Source organism: Pelodiscus sinensis, chromosome 2 (genome assembly GCF_049634645.1).
Source record: "Pelodiscus sinensis isolate JC-2024 chromosome 2, ASM4963464v1, whole genome shotgun sequence".
Classification (NCBI taxonomy): domain Eukaryota; kingdom Metazoa; phylum Chordata; order Testudines; family Trionychidae; genus Pelodiscus; species Pelodiscus sinensis.
In genome coordinates, this window is record NC_134712.1 from 72500827 (window position 1) to 72513099 (window position 12273).

A 12273-nucleotide genomic window follows, 5' to 3' on the forward strand; every position below is an offset into this window, starting at 1 on the left:
ACTGACTTCCTACTATAAGAAATCAGTGCATTTTGCGGAAATTCTATGCTGCTCCCATTCGGGCAAAAGTCCCTTTTGTGCAAAACTTTTGCGCAAAAGGGCCAGTGTAGACAGCTGAGATTTGTTTTCCGCAAAATGTCCTGATCGCGAAAATGGCAAACTTTGGTCCGGCAGGGCACACAACGCCCGCATCCTCCGCAATTGCGGACAGTTTCGCAGGCTGGAGGTGGGCACCTACTTCCCCCAGTGGGAGTTGACTGTCGGGGATGTGCCTATGCCCATCTGCATCATTGGGGATGCGGCCTACCCCCTGCTGCCTTGGCTAATGCAGCCCTACACGGGGCGGCTGGACCAGAACTGGGCCCGGTACAACAGCCGCCTCAACCAGGCCCGGAATCAAGTGGAGTGCTCCTTCAGCCACTTAAAAGCCCGCTTCTGTTGTTTGCTCACCCGTCTCGAGATGGGTGAGCAGAATGCAACGGAGGTAGTGGCCGCTTGCTGCGTGCTCCACATTGTGGAGCAGAGTGGGGGAGGCCTTCCTCCCCACATGGATGGCAGCCGAGGCACAGACTTATGAACAGCCTCACACAGCTGCCATCCGCCAGGCGCACCAGGATGGGGTGGGCATCCAAGAGGCCCTGACGGGCATGTTCGCACAGGGCATGCATGACCCCATAGTAGAGTCACCTCGGTTTCCCCCTACAACTCCCTCCCATCCTCTACTCTTCCCCCTTACCTCCCAATTGTAAATGTACTGGATTCAGGAAACCAACCTTGGTTATACTTGTTTGGGTACGAAGACTCCTGGTAGTCTTGTCTGACAGGTCAGGTCAAGCGGAAGGCTTGCACCTACCAATTTAAATTGGGTCCAGAGTTAGGTTTAGTTAAATTAGCTATCATCGTTGTGACTGTTCGTCAGGCAGCGTCGGTTCAAAGCATATCGGCCGTCATTGTGCATGTTCGTCGGGTGCGTCGGACGTAGCTAGGATTTTTCTTTTAGTTTAGGCTAGGTTTTAGGCCACCATCGCCTGTTCGAGCTGTCCTGAAGAACAGGAGGAGGATTCGTGGTTCGTGCGGAAGGCTCGAGTCATCATACCCGATTCCAGTCATCTTCGAGGGATCTCCTGGCAGTTCCTCGTCTGAGGCCCAGAAGGACCAAAGACTTGAGGTCGCCAGCTTTGGCGTCGTCTTCCATCGAGGGACTCCTGGCTGTTCCTCTCCCGAGGCCCGGAAGGACCAAAGGATTGAGGTCGCCAGCAACACGACAATCGTCCCTGTGTCTAGACTATGTACATATTCTTTGTGTTCGTGTTTTAACCTTTCTTGCTTGTTTGTTATCTATGTTAATATAGTCTTGTGGTTTAAATTTTACCTACAGTGTCAGTATTTATTTATGAGCCACAAACCAATGATCAATTAAAGGAACGACCAGTGATAGATATGGTATTTGATATCCGCATTTTGTAATCTTCTTAATTTTAGTTGGCTAATTGGCATCTCAAATCAATTATTTAAGTTACCTCGAGTAACACAATAAACAACACAGTTTTGTTTTTAACAAGAAAAACTGGTATGTTTTTATTTACAAGGGAGAGAGGGGGAGGAGACCTTGAACTGGGAGGGGGAGAGGGAGGAGACCTTCAACCGGGAGGGGGAGGAGCTACTCCTCAGAGGGGTGGCCCCTGCGACCGCTCCTGTGGGGGCGGACCTGGACACGGGGGGGCAGGCCGCATTGGGGCAGGCTGCATGGGGAGGTGGGCAGGAGGGGCCATTGCAGGAGGGGCAGGGACAGGAGCAAGAGGGGCCATTGCAGGAGGGTGCAGTGGCAGTGCTAGGGGAGGGATGGTGGGGGTGTGGGGCAAGGCCATGCCATAATGTATGGCATGGCCAATATGGGCGGTGAGGGTGGCGATGGAGTCGGCCATCCTCGTGCACTGGGCCTGGAAGGCGCCCCAGGCCTCCTGTCACCATTGCAGGTCCCCCTCGACGCGTTGCATAATGGCATCCTCGATGCGCTCGACGGCCTGCACATGGCACCGAAGGAGCTGGTCCCGGTGGCGGAGCCTCTGCCTCGGTGGTTGGGCGGCTGGAGGTGCTGCCGCTGCTGCTGCCAGACTGGAGGGTCCCCGGCTTGTGCTTGGTCCCGCTGCAGGAAAGAGAAGAAAGGATGGGTCAGTCAAGCAGCCCGGTCACTGTCCCCACACTCCATGCCCTCCACCCCATAGCCCAGGTGACACCACAGTAGTGTGGCTTGGGCCCATTTGGTTCCCCCTTGCCTCCTGTGTTGTATGTTTGTAAGGAGGACCGCCCCTGGAGTAGGGTCCTCCTCCATGTATTGTAACCACCGGTCTGTGTCCTGGTCCTGTGAAGGGTGGGAGGGTGCTTGTGTTGCGTTAACCTGTGGAACTCCGTGCTGGTGGAGGCTGTGAGGCTTTGGGCTAATCACTGGTGTTTGACAGGGAGCGAGATGAATCCCCACACAGTGCCTGGGAGCACATCTGGCAGATGTGGTCTGGGCTCTCAGATCCCCAGCGAGCGGGATATCTCCTTGACGGAACCAGGAGAGTGACTGGGGAGTGTCCCATCCTTGCAGCAAAACTCAGGCAGCCCTAGGGGTGGCCTGAGCACTTCCCCCCCTTCTCCCTCCCACTATCCCTCACACACGTAGCCCAGGGACACGTATGGCCACAGTGGGGACTTCCCTCGGGGAGCCAGCCAAGGCACCGGGAGCAGGCGAGGGGCTCAGTGGGGGCCACAGGGCTGTGATGCTGCGGTTTTCCCAGGAGCAGCTGGCTGTGCCTCACAGCCAGGCATGGGACAGTGAGCTGTTCTGCGTGCTGCACCCTTGCGGAGGTGCGGGCTCTGGGCTGAGTCCCTGGGGCCCTGGCTGGTTCCAGCTGGCATCTACCCTTCCCCCAGTCCTGCTGGATGTGTGTGAGCAGCACGGTCCCAGGTGTGCCCTGGAGCTGCCTGCTGCGGCCACATGCCACTTGGTCACCAGGCTGTGACAGAGTGCAGCTCATGTGGCCTGAGTGACATGCTCTCCCACTCCCCCCTCTGGGTGCCTGACTTCCCCCGCCCCCCCCCCCCGCCCCTGCCCTTGTGAGTGCAAAGTGCAACACTCGCCGGTGGATCCTTCCCCGGCCTCCGAGGATGCGCGGGAGACGTCGGGGCTGCCAGAGGGGGCCTGCAGGGTGGCAATGCTGGCCTCATCCTCCTACACACTGCTGTCTCCTTCCCCCGCCTCGGTGGTTCTGGTGACGGGGGGACGCACGCTGCTGTCTACGGGGACTTCTTATGGGGCTGGCTGACCCAGGATGGCATGGAGCCAGTCTCAGTGGGGGCAGGTGTCTGCTCCTGCCCCCTGGCCCTCGCTGGCCCGCATGTAGCCCAGGAGCAGCTCCTTCACTTTAGCCCGGACTTGCTCGAAGGTCCGGGCTGGATGGCCCTGCTGGGCGAGCGCCTGGGCCATGTGGGCGAAGATGTCGGTGTTCCGGCGCCGGGAGTGGGTCTCATGGAGGGCCTCCTCCTCCTGCCAGAGGTCGAGCAGGCTGTCCGGCTCCCCTGACGACCAGGACAGGGCCCTTTGTTTGCGGCCAAGTGCTGGGGGTGCAGGTTGCTGATCCCCCCCTGGAGCTGCCATCCTGCTGCGGGGTGGCTGCTGAGGACGGCAGGGGCCACGTGGCAGAACTCTGGCCAGAGGGCTCCTGCCTGGTGACCTCAGCAGCCTGCGTCTGCTTTAAGAAGTCTCGGGTTATCAGGACGTCTGAGAGCTGATCCTGGCTACGGAGCCTCAGAGCGCACATAGGGCTTTTTTCCGTTTAGCCTGCTTTAGTGCAAAACATCTTAGCTGCTTGTCTACACTGGCCCTTTTGTGCAAAAGCATTTCCGGAAAAGGGCTTTTGCCCGAACGGGAATGTCAAAATATTTGCGCAAGAAGCACTGATTTCGGACAGTAGATCGTCAGTGCTTTTGCGCAAAATCAAGTGGCCAGTGTAGACAGCTAGCAAGTTTTTGCGCAAAAGCAGTGCTTTTGCGGAAAAACTTGCCAGTCTAGACACAGCCATGCAGTATGGGTCTGCCCAGCTACTGCCAACTAATAGGACAAGGTGAAACAAGCATTAAGGTGATGAGTCACTAGTCAATGTTCATACAGGACTTTGAAGATGAAAGTTACATTATTTAATTCTAAGTAATATAATAAACTCTTTCCTATGATCACAGGTCTGGACAATGAGCCACCAGCTCTGACGCTAACTTGCTTTGTGACTTCAGGCAAGTCACTTAACCCTTATTTCCAGGGCTCGACAGATTACACCCCGGAAGAGCCGGTGTTGAGCGATCTGCACTGGCTCGGCGAGCCCTGCTTATTTCCTCTTATCATACCTTAAAGCAAGTGTGACAGACTCAGACCAACTGTCTGCTGTTCACTGGTGGAGGGAAAACATCCCAGAGTTTGATAAACAGCTTTCTCTTCTTTGAGTAAAAATAAAAGGGGGGGGGGGGGGGAAGCCTATGTCTAGCATAACCATGCAGGCACCGTGGGTCAATTGGAACCTGCTAGAAGCCATGGGCTAATTAAAACATTGGCAGTCAGTTAAGGCCTGTGGGGCCGCTTTGAGGCGGGAGGCACCGCTACTACAGCACCTCCGGGGCCAGCCCCAGGCCGTATGGCCATGGCAGTGGTGCCTCCGGCTTCAAGGGACTGCTCAGGGCCACGTGGCTACAGTAGCGGCACCTTTGGGGCCAGCCCAGGCTGCCTGGCCATGGCAGAGGTGCCTCTAGGGCTGGCCCCAGGCCGCTGCACCTCCGGCCTCTGGGGGTGGCCTGGGGCAGCATGGCCACGGTGCCTCTGGGGCCAACTCCAGGCCACGTGGCCATGGCAGTGGTGCCTCCAGCCGTTAGGGCCACTGTGTCTCCGGGGCCTGCTATGGCAGCGGGGCCTCCCTCCAGGGCGGCCGGGACAGTGTGGCTGCAGCTGTTGCTGCAAGGGGGCACGAAGCCAAGTAAGGTTCCCCCTCATGCCCAGACCCTCCCTACTCCAATCCCCTCACTTCCCTCACCTCAAGACCCAATACCCCCAGCTTGCTCGGACACCTTCCCTGTTCTTACACCCTCTCTTCTGGCCACATACTGCACCCTCCCTTGTTCCTGCTTCCTCCACCTGGCCAGACACCCTACTCCCAGCCTGCTTCTGCACCCCAACTCCCTCCCAGATCCTGCACCCTATCCCGATCCTACTTGCTGGCAGCTCTGTCTCATGCACTGTACTTTTCGTTTTTGTCCCTACCCCAGAGCCTAAGGAGGTCCATAAAATCCACTAACTCCAGAACCCCCGAAAAGTAAATGTGGTCTTTGGGAAGCCCTGAGCCTCAGTTTCCTCCTTCCCTTCCACTCACCCCGCAAGGCGGGGGCACCAGAGGAGTGAGGTGTCTCAGTGGGAGCCACATCAGTGAGCATTGGGGGGGAGGGTTGGAGGAGTTTTCTGCTTCTCACTTGTGTGGTCCCCAATTGATATTTTTGTGGGTCAGTGACCTCTAACACAAAAAGGGTTCCCCAACCCTGCCATAAATAAAGAAACATTGAAACCTTTTGTGTTAGACATAATATTTTACTTTATTTTAAAATGAAGTTTGATAAACTAACACGAGAAAGTTAAAATGTTTAATCTGCTTCATAATTTAAATTAAACCATTTTTACTAGCTGCAGCTGGTTCAGAAAATAAGCTCACCGTACCCAGGAGGGTAGTTCTCAACCCTGCCCCTTCTGCCTGAGGTCCCGCCCCTGCCGACTAAGGTTCTGCCCCTTCTGGATCGGCCCATGGGCACTTCTGAAATTTGTGAATTGGCCCCCCCTTTCCAAAATTATTGCCCACCCCTGCCTCACATAGACAAACTAGAGGACTGTTTGGGTGAAGCCCCATACCTAACAACAATAGACCTGATGAAGGGATACTGGCAAATTCCCCTAGCTGCAGATGCTAAGGAGAAGACAGCATTCTCGACACCAGAAGGGCTATTTCAATATACGGTCTTCCCTTTTGGTCTCCATGGGGCGCCAGCTACTTTTCAGCAACTAATGGATAAGCTAATATGCCCCCATTGTTACAAATTATGCAATGATTGAATGCTTATATAATGTATCATCATGCTTATACCAATGTATCATCTGTAACAATGAGCATAATGCATAACTTGGTCTAAATTGTCATCATTGTATCTATCATGCATTGCTGTATCATAGTATGTTTTGTAATGTAACTGTCAATCATTCTCAGAAACCATTAGTGCCTAGTCACCTGGCACATAGTGTCCAACTGACTGTATACATTTGAAGGTGTATGAATATTCATCAAAATGACTGTTACTTATGAATATGTAATTTCCAAAGAGTGTTATCCAATCATTTTAAACTTATGTAAATAGGCATTCCATCGCCATCAATCATTTCAAACCTGAGCCTGCATGAATATGCATAAGCCTAGTCTTTATAAGACCGAGCAATGCCCGTTTCTGGTGTTGAGTTGGGGAGTCGGGCTTAGGCATAGATTTAGCTTAGAAAGTGTGTATGAGGTCTAAGACTTGGTCCTAGGTTTAGCTAAAGGAATGAGAGAGGTCTAGAAATCTTTTGATGTGGAGGTAAACGGAAGGTTTACCCTCCCTTCATTTAGGCGTAGGTTTAGTTTAGTTGAGTTTAGGCTTTAGTTAGTGTAGATCCTCGTCGTCGTGTATGTTCGTCAGGCTTGTGTCGGTCCACACATGTCGGCCGTTGTCGAGACTGTTTGTCGGGCACGTCAGGATTAGTTAAGGTTTTATTTTAGGATAGGTTAAGTATAGGCTAGAGAGTCTAGCGTCAATCGCCAGTTCCAGCTGCATCCGAGGAGCAGGAAGAGACCACGTGGATGGAGGCTTCACGGAAGGTGAACTAAACTCCATCACTCTCAACCAGCTTCCGAGGGATCTCCTTGGCTGTTCCTCTCCTGCGGCTTCGAATTAGCCAAAGGATAGCAGGTCGCCAAGCATCGGCGCGGTCATCCATCGAGGGACTCCTGGCTGTTCCTCTCCTGAGGCCCGAAAGGACCAACGGATCGAGGTCGCCAGCACCACATCAATGGCCCCCGCGCCACTAGACTCTGGTAGTATGGTTGTTTATCTTAAAGGGGACTTCCCCCTATCTATTATACTTGAGATTGGTATTTTAACATAGTCTTGTTGTTATAAAATCTATCTAAATTGTTAAGTTTTTATTTATGCATCACACCTTTGGGTAGAAGCAATTTAACCGGTGATCAGATACGGTATTCGGAGTCACACCTTTAAGATCTTAATATTCCAATTAGGCTAATTAGGCATAGTTAGTTATAAGTGTTGTGGCCCCATAAGGGTTACACTATGCCAACCTAGATGACGAGGTCATCCATACCCCTGATTGGGAAACCCACCTGAAGAAGGTAGAGGTGGTCCTGGTTACTTTTAGACAAGCTGGCCTTATGGTGAACCCTGCGAAGTGTGCTGTGGGGTTCACAGAGGCCAAGTATCTCAGATATGTAGTGGGGAGAGGGCTGGTGCAACTGCAGTTGAATAAATTAGAGGCAAGGAAGGGGGAAGGAAAAGAGCAAGGGACAGGAAGGAGGAAGTACTGTGTGCAGGAGCTGTGTGGGTTTGAGCGGAAGACTGATGAGCAGGTACCAAAGAAAAGATACTGGGAGGGATTGTTTGGAGAAGTGGCCCAGGGAATAGGTGCCAGCATTGAGAGTGGCAGTAACTTTGCCTGTTGCCGCTGCCTCAGGTTCCCTGGGCTGGAACCTGGAGCAGTGGGCAGGCTTGGGTTCCCCCAACCTCCCCACGACATCTCAATCTCTGCCTCGAGAAGGGAGATCAAGGCTCCAGAGGGGATTTTGCCCCAAACTTATGAACTAGCCTGTGATGAGTATGGCTCACTAGGCTGTGGCTCCTGCCTTTAGTAGGAAGAAAAGAGGCTGTGTGGAGGGCCACAGTGAGCCTTTGAGGCTAATACTATCCACCAGTAGTGTGAGATTCATGGGGACTTGCTGGAGCTTTGCCATACAAGGTAAAAGTTTGGTTGTGCCAGGAAAATGGGATGTGCCTGGAATAGGACTGCTTCTCACAAAACCATATAGAAAAAAGACAATCACCAGGCAGGTGAAAGGGGCAGGCATGCTGGCTAGGAGTTCCTCCCTACGCCCAGGACAGCCGCAGCCTCCCCAGCACCCTTTAGGCAGGGTGGGATATGGGGGCTGAGGCTCCTCTTTCCACATTCGTACAGAGACATTGCTGGCCATTCCCCTTTTTTCAGGGAGCGAGGAGAAAGTGCAGTTAGCTCCATTCTTCACTCTGGCTGAGGGTATGGGGGCAAATGAACCTGGACTGGACCAGCTGGGGGACATGCACCCCTCCCCTGGCTATGCCACTGGCACTACAGCCGTGGAGAGGTGCATCTCACCTGGCCCCAAGATGCTGCACTGAGAGTTGGCTGGGATAAACCTACCTCCCAGGATAGCCTGCATACTGAACCCCTCATCCCCAGAGCAATTATTTAAATGAAGAAAAACAACAATTAATTGAATTAAGAACCCGAGGAACACTGGATAAATCTTTTAGTACCAGATGCACTTTAAAAGTATCTCTGTTTGAGGGATGGAAACAAGTTCTTCATATGAAATATGACTGAAGAATTGTATGAGTGCACTGTAAGTGGAACTGAAAGTGAATTTGTTATGTAGAGGGTTATGTAGAGTGGCAAATCATATGCATTGTTGCCAGTTGCAAATGATTGATTTTAACCAGCGATTTTCTTGTTTTAGCAATTGCATTGGTAGGAAATATACTTGAGCAAATAACTGTAAATTAACGAAGTTGTGTATATGTAAAATAAATGCTACTGCTTTGTGACTAATACAGCAGGAAAAGATAAAGTTTTAAACATGACTCACAAGCCAAAAGCTAAATAACTTGAGCTAAATAATCTATGCTACTTTGTATGTAACTGTGACACTCAGTACATTTCCCAGACCTGAACAACAGCTTTGTATAAACTCAAAAGTTTCTCTCTCACCAACATAAACTGGTCTTATATAAGATATAACCTCTCTCACTTTGTGTCTCTTTCAATCTAACAGTCTGAGATATTGTGACCTTTCTTCCTGAGTCAGATCTGCATAAGACATCCAAAAGTAACCTGGACTTTTTCTTTGCTCACGCCAGGAACTCAGCAGACTGAAATAGCTGTATTTTCCATTATGCTGAGTTGTACTATCACCCCACTGATCCGCAGGTGGCATCAGAGTCATTGGCTTGAAGAGGAAGAAACTCTTATTGAGGTCTGGCTAGGTCATGAACATCTTCAATTTTCCAAGTCTGTAGTATTTATAAATTTGAAAAAAATTACATTAACTAAAAACTTAGAGCATTTATTGTGGGTTGTCTTCTTGCAATTTGTTCTCTTAGGGTACATATACCCAGCAACATTATTTCAAAATAACTTAGTCTGCATCTACACAGCAGGCAGCTATTTTGAAATAATGTCAAAATACTGTGAAACTGGAGGATTTCTTACTCCGACTCCTGTAACCCTCACCATACGAGGAGTAAGGGCAGTCGGCGGAAGAGTGCTCTGTTTCAAAATAAGTGCTGTGTAGACTCTACCAATTTCGAAATAAGCTATTTTGACTTAAGCTATGCAATTGACGTAGCTGAATTTGTGTAGCGCATTTCGAGTTAAGTCCTTGCGTGTAGATATACCCTTAGATAGGAGCGACAACCTCTCTGAGGGCAAAACTACTTAATGCGTCCTGGACAGCTATGAGACAGAGCTATAAACTCTGATCCTTCGGCAGCCAGTTAGATGCCTTTTTTTCCCAGTAAATCCAAATGCTTCTCGTCTGCTATGACAAGGTGAAAGGAGTAAAACCTCTTCAACTTAATTCTGCACATTCACATCTCCACAGTTGCGGGGGAGGAGGGGCGGATCGTGTTGGGAGAGGAACATAAACTCTCTGGGTAGGGACTGTCTGATATATGTTTGTACAGCACCAATCTAGAGGCTCAAATCTCTAGCTGGTAAGGCAGCATAAACCACTATTAATAATGCTGATGTCATTGCCTTTTAATAAACTGTACGATTTCCCTACAACAGGTGACGTTGATGCTGCCAGGGTTCCTTTTCCATCATGTACTCAAACTATCTTGGGAAGATTTGCTAAATCAGCAGCTATCCGGGAGACCACATCAACCCAAGACATACAAAAGAGTGGGAGGAAGAAAAAACAGAAAACCTCAAAAGGTGAATAACATAACTAGAATGCTCAAATTGGCATGCCTTCGTTTTTAGCTGCCCAAGTTGAGGTACTTACGACTTGCTTTACTCTTGAAGGGAAAAGATTAGGCTTCCAACTTGAAATATATGAGACCAGGGTTCAGTCTCTTGTGCTAGCACAGACTTCCAGAAGAATGGAGACACTTAGGCTACGCCTACACTTCAGGCTTCTTGCACAAGAACATTTTGCGGAAGAGATCTTCCACAAAAAGTTCTCGGGCAAAAGCGTGTCCACACTGTCATGTGCTTCTGTGGAAGAGATGTGCTTTTGCGCAAGAGTGCGTCCACACTGCCATGGATGCTCTTGCACAAGAAAGCTTTGATGGCCATTCACAGAATGGCCATCAGAGCACCTTTTCTCTTTCTGATAGGGGTTTCTTGTGCAAGAAACCTCTATTGTCCATCCACAGACGCCTTTTTGCGCAAGAGCTCTTGCGCAAAAAGGCTTATTACTCATAGCAAGAGGAATAACTCATGCGCAAAAAGCCCCATCTTTTGACAATCTACTGTACTTTTTCTTGTGCAAAAACACGCTTGGGCTACGTCTATACTGGCATAATCTTGCGCAAGAACTCTTCCAGAAGAAAACATCTACACTGGTATATACATTTACGCAACAGCATCCATGCCAGTGTAGATGCTCTCTTGTGCATGAAAGCTCTGATAGCCATTTTACCCATAGGGTTTTCTTGCACAAAAAATTCATGTTGCCTGTCTACACTGGCCTCTTGCGCAAGAACAGTTGCACAAGAGGGCTTATTCCTGAGCGGGAGCATCAGAGTTCTTGCACAAGAAGCACTGATTTCATACATTAGAATGTCAGTGTACTTGCGCAAAAACTCACGGCCAGTGTAGACGGGCAGCACATTTTTGCGCAAAAGCAAGATCGCACCAATGTAGACACAGCCTTGTAGTGTAGATGCTCTGCAAGTTTTTGCGCAAAAACTCTGCAGTGTAGACATAGCCTCAGTCCCAGATCTTCAAAGGTTTTAGGCACCACTGTGAGTTACAAAATCCCCACTTGACTACCATCTGTCCCCTTGGGCACCGAAAGTTACTCAATGCCTAAGTTTTCAGGATATAAGTTCTCTAGGCTTCTACATTTCTGCCTCCAAGCACATACATCACTGCTGGCCTCTAGGTATCTTGATGTCTCTCACATCTAAACCTCCATAATCCATGAACTGGGGGAAGACAGGCAGAGGGATGCTTAACTGAAGGCTGTGATTTGGAAAGTGTGCTTAGAGTAAACATGGCACCATGTTATGATTCAGATTATCAAATACTAATGCAATCAGCTTTCAGTTTTCTCCCATTGCCCAGTCATAGTTAAATGAAAGAGCAATATATAGGCACAGAGCACAGACTTGAACCTGCAGCATTTCATCCCCATCAATCTCCTTGCTACCAAACCCACTCTCTCAATCACACACGTTATCTTTAGGAATGACAGTAAAAATGCTTTTTATTTCACTTATTTCAAGTGTGGTCCTATTGTCAGTGCTGGCTACCAAGGACTATTCCAATAAAAGGCTTCTGCCAAAGGTACATATCCAGCATAACAGATGTTCTGCCACTTCTGTCCCAGCTGTCAGAATAGGAGACATGGTCTGAGAAAAAGGGAAAAAACTTGGACTTCTCAATGCCCCAGAAATCTCTGGCTGCTGTATCAGTTCCTTGACATTGTTAGCAGGCAAGGCATAGTCAGTCCCACTTCAGAGGAGTACCAATGTCAGCGGGTATTCTAACTTCGAGGGTGCCTAAGAAGTCTCATTCTGATTGTGGACTTTTTCTGCCCCGCCTATGTGCTCAGGCTGTGAGATATCCAGAGCATTTCTCCTTAATAAATAAGCTATGGTGGGGCTGAAGTCTGCAATTTATAAGGAAGATGCTAAATTCAGCTATGCCCAATTCTCTTCATTACTGCATAATCTATG